This window comes from Carassius auratus, chromosome 27 (assembly GCF_003368295.1).
Source record: "Carassius auratus strain Wakin chromosome 27, ASM336829v1, whole genome shotgun sequence".
NCBI lineage: Eukaryota > Metazoa > Chordata > Actinopteri > Cypriniformes > Cyprinidae > Carassius > Carassius auratus.
In genome coordinates this window covers 5,165,536-5,184,255 of record NC_039269.1, presented here as the reverse complement: position 1 = coordinate 5,184,255, position 18,720 = coordinate 5,165,536, and the positions used below count along the sequence as shown (strand labels likewise).

The window sequence follows — 18,720 nt, the reverse complement described above, 5'->3', positions numbered from 1 at the left end:
ATGCTTGTTTGATTCTGTTCTGGACTTCATTGTCAATGCTATTGTCTTCAGAGATAATACTCCCAAGGTATTTGAATGATGGCACAATTGATAGTTTTTCATCTGCAACATAGAAGATGGGTGGTGCGGGTGGGATGTTGGCACTCCACTGGCAGATTAACACTGTTTTGACGGTGTTGATGGTCAGCCCCATCCTGCTATACACCCTCACTGCTGCATCTAGGACAGACTGGAGGTCTTGTGGAGAGTGAGATATGAGAGCGCAGTCATCCGCATACTGCAGCTCAAGTATCCTCACTCGGTGCAGTTTGGTGGTTGATTGCAGTCTCCTGATATTAAAGAGGTTACCATCCAGCCTGTATGCTACAGTCACTCCACGGTTGTCTTGTATTTCCTTATGGAGAAGCTGGGTGACACAAATGAGGAAGATGTTAAAAAGCACTGGTGCCAGTACACACCCCTGCCTTACCCCTGTGCGCACAGGGACAGGGCTAGACTGTTGACCTCCTATTGTCACCCTAGCAGTCATTCCATCATGAAACTGACAGAGGATGTTGACAAACTTAGTGGGGCATCCAAACCGGAGGAGGACTTCCCACAAGAGATCTCTCTGCACAGTGTCGAAGGCTTTGGAGAGGTCGACAAAAGCCATAAACAGCTCTTAATGTTGCTCCCTGCACTTTTGCTGAAGTTGCCGGGTTGTAAAGACCATGTCGACTGTGCTCCTGTTCTTTCTAAACCCACACTGTGACTCGGGGAGCATAGACTCTGTGATGTTATTGATCAGTCTTTGTAACATCACCTTAGCCAAGACCTTGCCTGCCACAGCAATAAGTGATATGCCCCTACGGTTGTCACAAATGGCCCTATCCCCTTTGCTCTTACATATAGTTACAATACTAGTATCTCTCCATTGCTGTGGGATGCTTTCTTCATCCCAGGCCTTGGCGATGTAATGATGTAGTGTTCTTGTGCAGAGATACCCTCCCTGTTTTAGCAGTTCTGCAGGAATATTGTCAGAGCCAGGAGACTTGTTGTACTTCAGGGAGCGGACAGCTGACAGAACCTCCAGGAAGGTTGGAGGTTGGCTAAGGTTGTCAATAGGGGGAAATTCAGGCAATTCATTCAGGATGGTTTAGTCTGCATCAGAGTCCTGATTTAGTAAGGTGTTAAAATGTTCAGCATTTTCCTCTCCAGGATGCTATTCTGGTCTTTCAGGACTTTGAGCCCATCTGCTGTTTTCAGGGGAGTGATGCGATGACTTATTGGGCCGTAAATGGATTTGACTGCATTATAAATGTTGTGCATGTCATTTCTGTCAGCGAATGACTGAATTTCATGAGCCTTCTCCATCCACCACTTGTTTTGTAAGGTCCGCAGAGTCCTCTGGACTCCCCGACGAGCTTTTTGCCAATGCTGTTTGGCGGTGCTGGATAAGGGGTTTTCTTAGGGTTTCCTGATGTGCTTTGTGCATGTTGCTTAGTAGGTTATCCACTGCTGTTCTGTGGCATTACCATCCCTCAGGAGGAGTTCTAGCTCCCCTAGTTTCTCAGCCAGGGAGCGACGAAACTCATTCCTTGCAGTGGTATCTTCCGGGGGGGGCGCACTTTAATGAGGACCTTGGTCATGATCATGCGATGATCTGTCCAGCACTCCGCACCTCTCATGGCCCGGGTTATGAGAACGTCTCTTGCTGGAAGATGGTGTTAGTTATGGTCAGGTTGTGCTCAGAGCAGAGGGTAAGTGACCTCATGCCATTTGAGTTGGCCTGACCAATCCCATGCCTGCCAAGTACTCCTTTCCACATCCCACTGTTCTGCCCAACACGAGCAGTGAAGTCTCCAAGCAGGAGGATCTTTTTGTTCTTGGGGATCTCGTGGAGAGCCTCATCCACTGTTTGGTAAAAAGAGTCTTTAGACTCACTGTCAGATGGTAGAGTTGGAGCATACACACTTAGAAGTGTGGCATAGCGGTTCTTCACCTGGGGGATACGGAGGGTCATCAGTCTTTCACTGATGCCCACAGGAGTTTCAGTGAGTCTTGGCAGTCTTCTTTCTTAATTGCCAGTCCCACACCATGCAGATGTCTCCTGGACTCCTATAGCAGGTCTGAAAGACCCCACAGAACAACAGCGCTGGTTACAGCCGAGCCGCACAGCTATGATATCGACATTGCTGCCCTGAGTGAAACCAGGCTCCTTGATGAGGGGTCTCTAACAGAGGAGGACATGGGCTACACCTTCTACAGGAAAGGCTATCCCACAGGTGGACAACATCTGCAAGGTCAGATGCTTCTCACACACACACACACACACAGACACACACAGACACACACACTCACACACTCTCTCTCTCTCACTCTCTTTCACACACACACACACACACTCTCTCTCTCTCTCTCTCACTCTTTCACACACACAAACACACACTGATGAACTGCTCTGGTTCGGTGTGTTTCTTCTGCTCTCCAGATTCTCCAGTTACTCCTTCAACTTCATCATCATCATCATCATCATCATTCTGAAATAACATGACCTGTGGATGCGGAAGCACTGTGTGTGTGTGTGTGTGTGTGTTACTCACGATTATTTTTTCCTTCTTCATTTCTCAGGTGAGGTCTCAGTGTGTTCAACACAAACAGTAAAAGCTGAACTGGTTTGACCTTTCACCTGTTCGCCAGCATCACGCTGAGCTCGTATGAGCATGAAGAAGGTTTACTGCAGGAGCGCTCCTGTTCCTGTCTGAAGCCGGTTTGTGAACCTGATTTTTAACGATCAGTTCGTTTGACTCAGATGTGATTCATTATTTAAACGAGTCTGTAATGAACTCCAGTGTCATATTAACAGAGTTATTCTGGGACTGCGATGCTTCATCTCTCTGGAGACTCTAACTTTAACTGTCTTCTCACACATATCTACCACATCCATGAGTCACCAGCATCCTCTCAGAAGATCTCACAGTATTCATCATAAAACTGGCCACCTGTTAGATCTGGAAAACTAGTCACATGGAACAGAATTATATAATTTAATAATAATAATTAAAAAAAAAAATTAACTGTAATCTTTTCCAAATGATGTGAAACATTGTGTAATTAAATCACAGCTACTTACAGATTGAATTGATTTCTTTCATTCTGCTGCTTTACACACTTCCGAATGATCAACAGTGAAACATCACTCGAATTTTAGAATTCAATCATTAGAAAAATAATCCAATTGTAATCAGTTACATTAATAAAGCAATTGTCTACTTATTACATTTTAAATAGGGTAACTTGTAATCTGTGACTTATTATATTTCTAAAGTAACCTTCCCATAAAATGTATTTTGTCTGAGGTTTAGCATCTGATTATTATTAGCTGAACTCAAAGTTCAACAACGCTTCTTTATCTTGTGCTTGAGTGGAATCCTTTAAAATCTGAAGATTTCAGTGGCCTTCTAAAACCGGATCGGTCTGAAAACTAGCACCAGCAGAACTAACAAAAGCAGCTGTGAGTTCAGAAAGTGAGATGAGTTCAGTGATTAACGCCTGAGACACTTCAAATACAGATCTGTTCAGTCCTCAGAGATCGGGACTCAGTCTTTCAGTGTTTGGGTGATTTATGTGTTTGCTCTGAGGAGGATTGTAGCTCATAATCACGAGTCATGAAACAAGGAATGATTGTGAAACTAGTCTTACGAAGCACTCTCTTTATAAAGCTTTAAGAGCAAATATAAACCATTCTCACAATGCTGCGTTTCATAACTTACAGCAGAATGCCAGTGAAGTCAAATAAATCATCAATTAAGATTCTTCTGGAACATCTGAAGCTCTCGAAACATGGATCTCCTGTGATTTATAGCCTCTCCTTCAGAGATCACACACTCTCTGTCTCCCACGCACACACGTTTGTTTTTGTGTAAAGTGTGTTCATCCCATAGGTGTAATGGTTTTTATTCTGTAGAAACTGTATATTCTATGGCCCTTCACCAACCCTACACCTAACCCTAACCCTCACAGGAAACTTTCTGCATTTTTACTTTCTCAAAAAAACTCATTCTGTATGATTTATAAGCGTTTTGAAAAATGGGGACATGGGTTATGTCCTCATAAGTCACGCTCTCCTTGTAATACCTGTGTCATACCCATGTCATTATACAGAGTTGTGTCCTGATATGATACAAAAACATGCCCACTCTCACACTCTCAAACACACACACACACACACACAGACTCTCACTCTCACACACACACACACACACGTACTGGATCCGGGTGACTGCAGTGACCCTCTGATCTGGACACAGACTGGATCTGGTGGCCACGGTGACCTCGGAACAAGAGAGAAACAGACTAATATTAGCGTAGATGCTATTCTTCTAATGATGTAGCAAGTACATCGGGTGTTATGTGAAGTGTTTCCGGTTCCGGTTTACCTAATTAATGCAGCCTAAAAATCCTTTAACGGATTTGGATATTAAAAGCATATTAGTATGTTATGTGTAAGCCAGGTTAAAGAGATGGGTCTTTAATCTAGATTTAAACTGCAAGAGTGTGTCTGCCTCCCGAACAATGTTAGGTAGGTTATTCCAGAGTTTAGGCGCCAAATAGGAAAAGGATCTGCCGCCCGCAGTTGATTTTGATATTCTAGGTATTATCAAATTGCCTGAGTTTTGAGAGCATAGCGGACGTAGAGGAGTATAATGTAAAAGGAGCTCATTCAAATACTGAGGTGCTAAACCATTCAGAGCTTTATAAGTAATAAGCAATATTTTAAAATCTATACGATGTTTGATAGGGAGCCAGTGCAGTGTGGACAGGACCGGGCTAATATGGTCATACTTCCTGGTTCTAGTAAGAACAGATGACGTAGAATTGACAGAGCAGCAATCAAGTTTTAGACAGGGTTCTAGGCTATTACATGCAGAGTTTTTAGGTCCTATAATTAACACCTCTGTTTTTTCTGAATTTAGCAGTAAGAAATTACTCGTCATCCAGTTTTTTATATCGACTATGCATTCCATTAGTTTTTCAAATTGGTGTGTTTCACCGGGCCGTGAGGAAATATAGAGCTGAGTATCATCAGCATAACAGTGAAAGCTAACACCATGTTTCCTGTTGATATCTCCCAAGGGTAACATATAAAGCGTTAAGAGTAGCGGCCCTAGTACTGAGCCTTGAGGTACTCCATACTGCACTTGTGATCGATATGATACATCTTCATTCACTGCTACGAACTGATGGCGGTCATATAAGTACGATTTAAACCATGCTAATGCACTTCCACTGATGCCAACAAAGTGTTCAAGTCTATGCAAAAGAATGTTGTGGTCAATTGTGTCAAACGCAGCACTAAGATCCAATAAAACTAATAGAGAGATACACCCACGATCAGATGATAAGAGCAGATCATTTGTAACTCTAAGGAGAGCAGTCTCAGTACTATGATACGGTCTAAATCCTGACTGGAAATCCTCATATAAACCATTTTTTCTCTAAGAAGGAATATAAATGTGAGGATACCACCTTTTCTAGTATCTTCGACCGAAAAGGAAGACTTCTGGAAGCACCTCTTTTAGGAGCTTAGATGGTATAGGGCCTAACATACATGTTGTTGGTTTAGATGATTTAACAAGTTTATACAATTCTTCCTCTCCTATAGTAGAGAATGAGTGGAACTGTTCCTCAGGGGGTCTATAATGAAATAACAGACGACACACACACGGTCTTCACGTCAGTATATTCAGTCGTTCAATTTTAATACAAAGTCAACATATCTACATACATGATCTGAAATCAACAAGCAGAGAAAGTGAAACACTACTGTACTGTATGCAGCACGCGGCCCGCGTTCACTCGTCACACTGGCGTCTCATCAGCTGTTGCTTTTGGTTCGTTTGTGTGCTTTCATCTCCAAAGGAACATTTCATATTGAGAATAACTGATTGATGAGAAACAGAATCATGTCTCAATGTGCTTTCATTCATGAAGAGAGAACACCTGCAGATCAGCGTCTCCTTGACTAGGATGTGCTCGTACTACGATACAGTGATGCCACAGTTAATCAGCTGAGGTTTGGCTGAAGAAAGAAGGGCAGAATAGTGAGAACAAAATATAAACCCAACCCTAAGCCTATTTTTATATTACATGGCGGAAATTAACTTTCATCATTTTTGGACAATAGTGCGATGTAGAAAAGCAAAACTCACAAACCTAGCAGCTTAATTTTGGTGAATCCATGCAATCAAAATAAAATCCGCCTGTAGGAATCTTTTGCCCTCAAGAGAATCATTGGATTCCAGTTAAAATGACTGAATCTCACCTGTGAACATTCACAGAATAACACTAACCATGACTGCAGCTTAAATCTCTTAAATCTTAAAAATGTGTCCCTGCAGCAGTCATCAGTAGCACAGATATATTTGTAGCAATAGACAACAATACCAGACATCAATGGAGAGATGATTTATTTAGCTTTCAGGTGAACAATAATTACCCTTATGACTGGTTTTGTGCTCCATGGCCACAAATATTTCAGCCCTCCATCACATTTCAGTCATGATAATATGGTATTACTGTGGTGGTTTTTGTTGGGTTTACCACGGTGAATCACTGTATGGTACAGTACTGTACACCACAGATCTGTGACGCTGATCTGAGGCTGATGTCGTCTCTCTGGGCTCTTGAAATCTGCGTGTGCTTTAACTCGAGAAATGTGTGTATTGTCTAAGAACACGTGTGTTTTGTTTGCGATGGAGCGATACTTCACGACCGTTTTCGTGAGGTTTGGGCTCCGGAGGGCCGCGGGCCGTCAGCTTCCTCTAGAACAATCAGTGCACAGGAAATATCAAAATATCTGAGAGGGTTACGAAGCACAACACTGTACATCTGAGCCGTGTACAGTCACATTAGCTGGCCAACTACACCACAGCTCACCAATTAGATTTCCATAAAAATCATATAAATAAATAGATCCTTAAAAATTCAAGCATAATATAAATAAACTAAATAAAAAAATCAGGTCGGTTAAATATTTGGACAACAACGATAAGGCTCACTTCACGTCTCAGGTGGAGATCTCAGAACCGGTCGCTTCCTGCGCTACTCCTAAACATCACGGCTGCGCTAAACTAAACATGACGGGAACAGTTTCGGCGGGTTCGGCTCGGCCGGGTGAGATCTGATCGAGGGAGAATGCAACCATCTCAGAAGATGTTTCTAGTGTTTGATGCATGGCTAGAAATACTGGGGAATGAATCTTGCAATTCCTCTAGAACGTGCATTAATCTATAAACCCAAGAACCGAGGCTCTTCCGTCGTCCCACCATAAAGACACAGCGGAGTACATTATGCCACAGCAGAAAGAAGCAAAAGAACATGATACAGATACAAGATTCAAGCCTCGAAAACTCCCTCGGCCTCCAAACACGGTTTAAGCAGCATATAGTCATTTAGAGACACACCGAATACAGTATTCACAGAGTTCAGTCCGTCTCGTGCACAGCTCCCGAGGATCAGGAAAGAGATGAGATCACGTGTGCTGATGTCCGGCGTTGGTGCAGTTCTGCGGTCGCTCCGTTAGGCACAGAAGGTAAGAGATCTGCTTCCGTTCTGCGGCGTTCGCTCGGGATGGCAACGATGACTCTGGCAGGCACAGACGGGCTCTCGCTCATTCACGCCTGACATTGGCAAAGACAGTTCGAAGAAACTCCCACTGAAGGGTGCAGCAATTATTCAGGCTTTTGATTCAAAGTTTCTTTTTTGTTGTTGTTTTGCTTTAAATAGATTTTGTACATGTAATGTTTTCTTTTCGTTGTGAAGAAGATCTTCGTCCAGAGTTTAATATTTCTAAAAAGCTGACCACAACATTAATATCAATATCTGAACACTGAGGTAATAGTTTGCATTGAGAGAACGCCTGCTCTGCGTCGCTGTCTGTGTGTTTGACGTGTCGTGGTTCCTCTGCGGGTGTTTGTGGGGTTGTTGAGACATGGGGAAGGTGGTGGACAGGGTGGTGTTCTTCTTATGTTGCATAGTGATCAAAACTTCCCAGGTACTCCAGAGCGGCTTGATAGCAGAACTGATACTCGTCCTGAGAACAGACAGACAGACGGGAGGGTGTGATCACTTTATAAAATAAATAATAACTAATCAAATTTTTGCTGCACTTTTTCATAGAATATCTTTATTGAAATGATGTCCAGAGTCTGGTACTTTAGGTCTAAGGTTGGAAAATATGATTTACAGAAATCCTGTAGTTTCCTGAAATCATCTGAGATCGTCCACAGGTTCAGAGGTCAGCGTTTGTCAGTCATGTGATGCGTGTTTTACCTCAGTTTGCACCATCGCTGGCCGCTGGGTGCGCAGCATTTTGACCGTCTGGAAGATGTCCACAGCGCCCTCGTAACGCATCCGCTCCAGGACAATACTGAGGGTGATGAACACACCCGTACGCCCAACACCCGCACTGAGAGAGAGACGAGAACGAGACCAGAATGAGACATGAGATATAAATGAGACACAAAGGAGACCCGACATGAGACATGAATAAACTATGAATGAGACATGAGACAAGAATGAGACCTAAATGAGTCAAGAATGAGACCAGAATGAGAAATGAGACATGAATAAAACATAAAGGAGACATAAATGAGATGATAATGAGACATAAGACATGAATGAAACGAGAATAAGAGATATTAATGAAACATGAATGAGACAACAATGAGACATGAATGAGATATGGATGAAACATGAATGGGACAAGAATGAGACATAAATGAAACAATAATGAGACCTGAATGAAACAAGAATGAATGAGTCATGAATGAAACAAGAGTGATTGAAACATGAATGAGAAGAATAAATGAGACATAAATGAAACAAGAATGAATGAGACATAATGAGAGATGGATGAGATAAGAATGAATGAGACGTGAACAAGACATGAGTGATTGAGACATGAGACATTAACGAAAAGAATAAATGAGACATGAATGAGACATAATGAGACATGAATGAGACATGAATGAGACATGAGAAATGAATGAGACAAGAATGAATGAGTCATGAGAGCTGGATGAGACAAGAATGAAACAAGAACAAGATATGAATGAGACAAGAATGAATGAATCATAATGAGACATGGATGAGACAAGAATGAGAAGAATGAATGAGATATGAATTAAACATGAAACGAGACATGAATGAGGTGAGAATAAATGGGTCATGAATGAAACAAGAACAAGATATGAATGAGAAAAGAATGAATTAATCATAATGAGACATGGATGAGACAAGAATGAATGGGACATTAAAGAAACAAGAGTGAGACATAAATTAAAAAATAATGAGACATGAACGAAACGAGTGAATGAGACATGAATGAGAAGAATAAATGGGTCATGAATGAAACAAGAACATGATATGAATGAGACAAGAATGAATGAATCATAATGAGACATGGATGAGACAAGAATGAATGGGACATTAAAGAAACAAGAGTGAGACCATAAATAAAAAAATAATGAGACATGAATGAATCAAGAATGAATGAGACATGAACGAAACAAGAGTAACTGAGACATGAATGAGAAGAATAAATGAGAAATGAATGAGAAGAATAAATGAGACATAAATGAAACAAGAATGAGACAAGAATGAATGAGACATAATGAGACATGGATGAGATAAGAATGAATGAGACATGAACAAGACATGATTGATTGAGACATTAACGAAAAGAATAAACGAGACATGGATGAGACATGAGACATGAATGAGACAATGAGACAAGAATGAATGAGTCATGAGGCCTGGATGAGACAAGAATGAAACAATAACAAGATATGAATGAGACAAGAATGAATGAATCATAATGAGACATGGATGAGACAAGAATGAATGAGACATGAACGAAACAAGAGTAAATGAGACATGAATGAAACAAGAACGAGACATGTATGAGATGAGAATGAATGAATCATAATGAGACAAGAATGAATGAGACATTAAAGAAACAAGAGTGAGACATGAATGAGATGAGAATGAGATAAAAGACACATAATGAGACATATATGAAACAAGAATGAATGAGAAAAGGATAAGACAAGAATGAGAAATGGATCGTAACGCACCTGCAGTGGACTGCGATTGGTCCGTCCTGACCGAACTGCTCCTTGGTTTTATGCACCTGTCCAATGAAATCAATGAAACCCTCCCCTGACTTTGGAACTCCTTGTTCTGGCCAATCGGTGAACTGGAACTGTCTGACGGTTCTGGACTGTCCGTCCTGTGGAGAGAAAGACAATGAATCCGTACATCTCCAAAAGTGAGAAGCGGATCTGCTGGGACATTTGTGTCTCTGGTGTTTTTTCATGAAAGATCTCAACATTAAGACTAACAGCTTCACCACATCACACCACGGTAAATGACTCACCCTGGCGTCGGTGACTTTGAACTCTCTCAGGATGTACTGTGGCATGTTGTATTCTGCCATGGGATCCACTACGAAGTACTGATAGCGTGCGGAGCGCTCGGCTGGCCAGTACTGATGACACTTCTCCTGTGCACACACAAACACACGGAGGTTACACTGCTTCAGTCAGATCCAGACGGTGTGTGTGTTCCTCCAGCCGTCACTCACCCGTCCCATCTCACGCAGTTTGGTCAGCATCACCACGATGGTGGAGTTGTGTTCCCACAGCATGCGCCAGAAGTCCTCCGTGGTCTCCGCTAGCGGCCCCTGCGTCGCAATATACGCCCTCTGCTGCCTGAACACACACCCACACCAGATCAACACCAGCGGTATAACCCGCTGTATAACGTCATTAATCTGGAGCTGGAGTCCAGCGCTGTACCTGTATCCGTCGATGAAGCTGGCGTTGATGTAGTCCGACCCTTCCAGGCCTCTGATTGGCTGCAGACACACACGGGTGGTTTCGTACGGCATGATGTTCACCAGCCGGTTCTTGAACTTGTTGCAGGGCAGATTAGCGCTGACGAACCTGGAGGTGTGTGCTTTACTGTTGGCCAGACGCTGACAGAACCACAGACACAATCATGTGAAGCACGGCATTAAACTGCTGCAGGTCACACACTGAGTTTAACTAGAACAAACAGAGGTGAACTTTAAAACTGCCCTGGAAACACTTGACCAGGCCTTCATCATTTATTTTGACTACTTTGCAATTTATGTAACATGCAGACTTTTATTCTCAAATAGATGCATATTTAAATTCATCATAAAAATATGAATTAAAAACACATATACAAGACAAACAAACTACGTGTGTGAGTGTGAGATCTGTGACCCGTTGAAGAACTGATTATTCTGGCGTGTACCTTGAACTCCAGCTCTACGCCGGTCACGTGTTCTCCGGCCTCCACCTGCGACAGGTTCTGTATGTATGAGAACAGGCTGCGCGCGGCCACCTCCGTGTTCCCGCAGGCCACGGCCTCCAGCAGCGCCTCGTGGATGAAGCCGTACTGATCCTCCGTCTGCACCATGTAGTTCCTCTGCGAGCGCATCAGGGTCACGAGCCCGTACACGTCCACCGTCCGCTCGTGACGGATGCGCTCCAGCATGGCGTCGATCACGATGAAGCAGCCGGTGCGGCCCACTCCAGCGCTGACACACACACACACACACACACACACATCAAACACCACGCTTTACTCCCTGATCCGTCTGCTCACTAAACCCAACGCTGATATCAAGACAGACACGTTCAGCTGACAGATGTGGACACAACAAAGCACTGTGGGATTACACGGTTAATAACTATAATCCAGATTACAGATGAACACGCATGATGCAGAACATCCGTGAGGAAACACTGCTGGCGCTTGTGTCGTGTGTGTATGTGTGTGTGTGTGTGTGTGTGTGTGTGTGCACATTTGTTTTTGTGAAAAGAGGTCATATTCTATGGCCCTACCCCTAACCCTCACAGGAAACTTTGTGCATTTTTACTTTCTCAAAAAAACTCATTCTGTATGATTTATAAGTGTTTTGAAAAATGGGGACATGGGTTATGTCCTCATCAGTCACCCTCTCCTTGTAATACCTGTGTCATACCCATGTCATTATACAGATTTGTGTCCTGATATGACACACACACACACACACACACACACACACACACACACACTCACTCACTCACTCACTCAAATCTTTTCAAAACTTAAAAAAAATTAAAATCCTGTATAAATATGTATTAAAACACCTTTTACAAACCAACTGCACATATTGTACTGAAAATGGAATCTCTTAAATGCAATTAACAAATCATCAAATATCATTGATTATGAAGTGTCTTTATTATATGTTTGTTTTTATAAAGAAATTGCTTAATCAGGCAAATAAGAGACTATTAACTACTGTTCACTGTTTGTTCGATTACATGTAGTTTGTAACTAACTGCATGTTTTTATCTGTTAATTTTTTAGCACTAATTACCTACTCCTAAATGTATAATGTAGAACGTCTAATGTTAGACGTTACAAAGCTTCGTTTTCTGAATTCATGTGATTTTGTCAGTTTGATACATGCTCTGAATCACTGGTTCATAACAAACGATTCACGAAGGTTTGAAGGCTTCATGAAGCAGTGTTCTGAAAGTGCACATCACTGAAGCCTGAGCGCTGTGTGGATTGAGGACAGACCAGTTTAGTCTGCAGAACTGAAGCGGTGTCCTCACACAGCACAATTAATGAATAAAGCAACGACTCTTACATAACAAGCGGAGCAGTCTTACTCTATAAGCTGAAGGGTTTGAGAGGGAATAAACACACACATTGCTTTATCATTGGCCCAGGAGAAGCTGCCCAGATCGATGGAAACATGCAGGAGTTTGCTTCACAACGCCAGTGAAACACCTTTATTTACATTTATTCATACAGTGCTTTTAATAATACAGATCATGTCAAAGTAGATTTACAGTATCAAACAGGAAAACAGTGTGTCAATAATGTAGAAGGACATTAAGAAACACCAGACCTGAAACACTCAGCACTGACCTGCAGTGGACGATGACGGGGCCGGCGTCCGGCGGGTTACAGGCTTTGACCCTGCGGAGGAAGGCCAGGAAGGGAGTGGGATATTCGGGAACGCCGTGGTCGGGCCAAGCGGTGAACTGGAACTGCCGCACCTCTCTCCTCTCGTTACAGCCGCTCTGAAGGGAACAGCATCAGGATCACTTCAGTGTGTGACAATCCCAAACTGGGGTTGGAGGTCATGTCAAGCTTAAAACGTATTCAATTGTAAAGTCTAAAAATTTACATTGAAATTTAGTAAAGTAGATTAAATAATTTATTTGTTAATCTGCATTAGAGGAACCCACTCAGTCACAGGTGTGTTTCTGTGCACTAAAGTGTTCCCCAGATATAACATCACATTTGTATTAATAACTTTCTGATATGAACTGACAGCGGTCATTACCAGTGTTGAACGTAATGCATTACAGATAACCTGATGTACTCAGATTCCAAGTAACTAGTAAAGAATTGCATTACTTTTCAGTTTAAAACAAAATATTTTAGTTACTTCTCTTCTTCAGCTCTCAACGGAGGCAGTCACATTTCTCCGCTCTCCTCCCTGACTTGCCTGCTCCGCTTGTTTTTCTCTTGTCTCGTCTACTGCGTGAGACTCTCTCTGCACTGCTCTCCTAAACTGGAATATGGATTTGATCGACTGGTCTCTCAACGCAACTGACACCATCTTCTGCAGTGGGCAGAGCGGTCAGCATTGACACTGGGACTTTTAATCACAATATGGATAGCATCACGGAGAAGCTCATGGCTTTGGAAAGGAAATTGGAGAATTTGGAGACCAAAATGGACCATGAACAATCATAGTGACCGTGCGGCTACTAGACCTAACAACTGGTATCTTATCTTCTTTCGGCTTTCTCTACCAGCTTTGGCCTTGGGCAGGATGACAGATCTCCCGGATGAGCACCCCCCCCCCCCCCACAGACACCTGCTGATTGTTGGCTCTGTCTAGGATCTGACCAAGGCTGTCTCCATGGCAACCTGCTGTGACGCTGTATAATCTGCGGACTGAGGCATCTAGAGAGAATCTCATCTCTCCAGGCCTACTAATACACAAACTCTTACACATATACAGATATGCACTCACCCCACACCCCCCACCCCCTGCCTTCGCCGCTGTGTTCCTCCAGTCTGGGAAGCGTGTCTGACCAGCGCTGTAATAGCTGCAGGACCGGATGGCTGTTTGCCTGCTCTGGATTACATCGACCCTCCCAATTTCCGTCCCCAGTTGCAAACTCGTGTGTTTATGGTGTATTGATTATGTGCTTTTGTGCTGAGGTGTTTTTCCTGTTCCCATACTGTACTCCCAAAAGGAGCATAGTCTGGGTGTTGTTATTTCTCCTCACTTCCCTAATGTTATGCTGTATTTCTTCCTCAGTTCCCTGTCTTCCTGTCCTGTCTATCCCCTTGTATTGTATGTATGTTGTGTATGTATGGACAGGTTGATGGCTAATTTCGCTGGTACTTGTGACTAGTGATAATAAAGGGCTACTACTACTAAATAAGTAACGTAAGATACTTTGTTTCCATGTATTAACTGATGGCTCTCATGTCTGGTGTTGAGAGAAATCAGGAGTAAGGACAGAAGCACTTGTGCTGTCTTTACAGCTGCCCAAAATTTACTTTTGTTATTATTAAAAAACAAAAAAGCAAGCCCAGCTCAGGTGACAAAACGTAATGCAAAAGCAACTAATAGGCATTACTTTTCATAAAAAGTGACTAAAGGTCCTTGCACAATGAGTCTGTAATTTTCATATGTGTTTTTTTTTTGTATTTGTCATCCTTTCTTTATCAAAATGCTTGCTACGGATGCGAAAACGAACCTGGTCCTATTTTTTTTGATAACGAATGAAAGTTTTGGAGACGGTGTGTAATCATGATTGACACAACATGAGGTCATATATTTATTCTTTAATGTACAAAAATTTCTGACTCAGTGTGCTATACCTTAAGTAATGCAGTTAGTTACTTTTTATGGAGTAACACAATATTGTATTGCATTAGGTTTAAAAGTAACTTTCCCCAACACTGGTCATCATGATCTATAGAGAAACTAGCATGCATGTGGCATTTTTAAACTGATGGTGGCGCTAGAGGGATTGAGAGAAGATTAAACTTTCCCTGATCTGTGAGTTCTTCTGCCGTACGGTTCTTCTGGATCTCCAGATGCTGATCAGAACGAGAGTAGAGATGTTAAACGCGTCTCACCTTGTGCAGAGAGAAGGTTCTCACACAGAATGTGGCCAGCTCCATGGTGTCCAGCAGAGTGACCTGAACTGCCCCGAATGAGTCTGTGCCCCGACTGGGCCAGTACTGATCACACTTGATCTGCACAAGAGGAACAGTGTTTAGTGTGCTGTGTGTCAGGGTCAGGGTCAGGGTCAAGGTCAAGGTCAGGGTCAGGGTCAGGGTCAGGGTCAGGGTCAGGGTCGGGGTCAGTCTCTCACCCGTGATTTCTCCTCTAGTTTGGTCATCATGACCACCGAAGCTGCTCTCTGCTCCCACACCATCCTCCAGAAATCCCCGAAGGTCTCCGGCAGTGGCCCCTGGGTGGCAATATACGCGTTCTGCTTCCTGTAACCGTCGATGTAGTTGGCGTTGATGTAGTCACTACCCATAATGCCTAGCGGAGAGACAGTGTTGGGAAGGTTACTTTAGAAATGTAATAAGTTACCCTATTTAAAATGTAGCAGTGTAAATATTTCAGTAACTTTATTAATGTAATTGTGTACATTTGATTACTTTTCTAAAATTCTAATGATTGAATTCAAAAATTTGAATGATGTGTTCCACTGTTGATCATTTTGAAACATGTAAAGCAGGCAGAGTTAACCTCACAGTAACTCTCAACCCTGATTACTGCCAGACCTTCTTCACTTGAATCAAGATTATACTAAGTTTTAAAGCATAGCCATCACTAAATCAGACTTTAGCGCCTCTGTTTACTTTGGGATCAAGGTTAAATACAGATTTAAAATCATAACAAGAAATTGTTTAGTAGCTATGATACTATTTTTTTAATCAGATCTTTGCACAGCTGTGACCGGAAACACTTGGCTTATAGTGATGCCTGGGAAAAAACAGTTAATCCTAAAAAATAAAGCCAAATAGGAAATAAATAAGTTAAAGGTGCCATATTCAAAAATTGAGGTAAAAATATCCATAACATGACCTACACGCATCAAAAGAATGAGAAGAAATAAGGGCGATTATGTCATAAAAAAAATGTCAAGTTATAGTGCTGCAGAGATATCAACCTTAATTAGCATTAGCATTACTAGCCCAGGCCCGACAGGTGTCGTAATACCAGTTTGGGCCATGGGAGGCGGTATGCGGGCAACATAACCATCAGCCAACCTGCAATACACGAATAACTCGCAGGGCCTGTGGGCGTGTACTTGAACCTGATGTCAATCATGTGGAAAGTACAGCCCAGTACTTCATTTTAGTTCAGGGAAGAGAGCGCCACTTGCTACAGGGAAACAACCGCGCTCGGAATCACAAATCAAATCCAATAAGAAAAGGAGCCGAACCACAGTAAACATCAGCACTGCATTTAATCGCTGGAGACAACTGATGGACCTGAAAGAAATGAGGCTCGACTCCGAACTTGCAACATTTCTTTTGGATTGGTAAGTAAGATGCTGTTAGTATTTCACTAGAAGTTTGTTTATATGTTTGTGTATTTGTTTTCGGGAAGTTATAACATAGAAATGTATCGAAGGCTGTTCGATAAACGTGCTAATGTTAGCGATGGCTAATCGTAGCTGTGTTTGATAATTAGCTAGCTATAACTTAACGTTACCCATTTTATTATATCATAACTAACCTGCTCTGTCTAGTCTGTTGGTCTCCGTGTCCTCTTTGCTTCATGGTTTTTCTGTGCGTGAAAAAATTGATGTGTGGCGTGAAAGCGTGTGAAAAGAGTCAATTGCGTGTGTCTCACAGTGAATGCTTAAAAGTTGGCACATTAGTTCTCAAGCAGAATAAAGGACAGGTTGATTATTGCTGTTTAGCGTTTGTATTAATCTATGATGTGTCCCTGCTTGCGTACAGGGACATAAAAAATAAATTAAAAGTGATACGTGGACCAAGGTGTCTGAGATTGTTCATTTTAAGTAAAGGATCCTAATATTTCGTCCACAACAATATTTAATGAGGTTAACTTATAACTCCTTGTGGTTAGTCTGCACGAGATCAACAATCTTGTTTGTTTTGCGGCCGCTTTAAATACAAAATAAGCATTCGATCTACGTTAGAGCGTCTGAGCGCTCACAAATCTTTCTGCAGCGTCGTGAGCAGAGCGGTAAGAGCGATTTTTGACGCTCTCGACGCCGGCGGTGTGAACGCACAGTTAGGCTTTGGCTATGGCTGAAGTGTTGTTGTGAAGGTAGGGGCGGAGCATAGAGACTATGCCGTTTCTTGTTTGTTACTCTAGAGTAGACCAATTCACTTTATTGAGGCATACTGCCCCCATCTGGTATGGAATGTGGAGTATGACTTGATTTTTTTTGCCAAACATTACAGATGGCACCTTTAATGAATGGGCATCCTGAAAAAATGGTGTCTAATATATTAAAGCAGTCAATTTTTTAAAGAAATCAATTAAATCTGTGTGAGAAAATATTCAGATGTAACCCCCCTTTGTAATTGTTAACATTTTTATAAGTACCTGTAATTTATCTAATTGTGGATTCACACCAAACGCAAATATAGTTATTCACGCGAGTAGATTACATACAAAGTCAATGCAAACACGCGAATAAAGGTGAATTCGTACCAGTTCACGCAAATTACGTGAAATACGTGACGTGTTTGCCACGAACGTGAGATATTCAAATCAACATTTCAGCGTAAGTTAAAATATTTCAACACGAGCAGAAAATTTGCCTGATGTGTTCTTGGGCAAGTTGAAATTAGTTGAAATGTTTTAACTTGCGCAGAAGATGCAATTGAGGCTAATATCTTGCATTCACCTCTATAATAAATAATCTACTCATGCGAATAATTCAATTTGCATTTGGTGTGAATAAACCGTAAGAGCTGATGTAGTGTTTCAGTCTGTGAGCAACTCCAGATCAGAGCCTCAGTGTCGTACCGTCTGTCGGAGCCAGGATCACACGCGTGTGGTCGTACGCAATCACGTTAGCGTAGCGGTTCTTCGGCTTGTTCACCTCCAAGTTTGAGTGTTCCCATGTGAACTGCTGGCCGGGATCAATCGACTGAGAGAGGGAGAGAAATACAGGATTTACAAATCTATCAATCTATCAGATGTGTTGCTCTTTTGTGGTTTCTAGTGTGAGACAGTGCTCAGCATGAATAAAACAGGACTCTGCATTGAGCGCAGTGACGGAGCATCGCTCACCTCATACTCCTGAGACAGATGCAGGTTGTCGTTGGCCTTCAGGCGCTCCGTGTGCTCGGGCAGCTCACAGATGGGGATGGGCGGGTGACTCATCATACCTGCAGGGGCAAAGGTCACAGCGGTCGTCATGGAGATGACCCCCAAACATCACCTCAGCTGTGTGCGTGTGAATCACTCATGACTGCTGTCACCGAAAGAGCCCTCACACCTAGTGAGTGATAAAACACCTCATGTGCTGCCTCAGTGAAAGATGATGAAAATACTGACTATTTATAGTAATATTAATAAATTAATTAAAGGCCAGCAGCCATATCACCCTGCAG

At 42.4% G+C, this 18,720-nt stretch overlaps 1 long non-coding RNA gene and 1 pseudogene across 1 annotated transcript; one reads left to right on the top strand and one right to left on the bottom strand.

Annotated features, from left to right (window-relative positions):
- Positions 1-1,886: 1,886 nt before the first annotated feature.
- Positions 1,887-2,996, top strand: LOC113046351 (uncharacterized). The gene is made up of 3 exons (XR_003276070.1): positions 1,887-2,282; positions 2,611-2,749; positions 2,846-2,996. It is a non-coding gene; the product is annotated as an uncharacterized LOC113046351 (long non-coding RNA).
- Positions 2,997-5,703: 2,707 nt separating this feature from the next.
- Positions 5,704-18,720, bottom strand: part of LOC113045168 (receptor-type tyrosine-protein phosphatase S-like) — an 85,675-nt pseudogene continuing 72,658 nt past the window's right edge.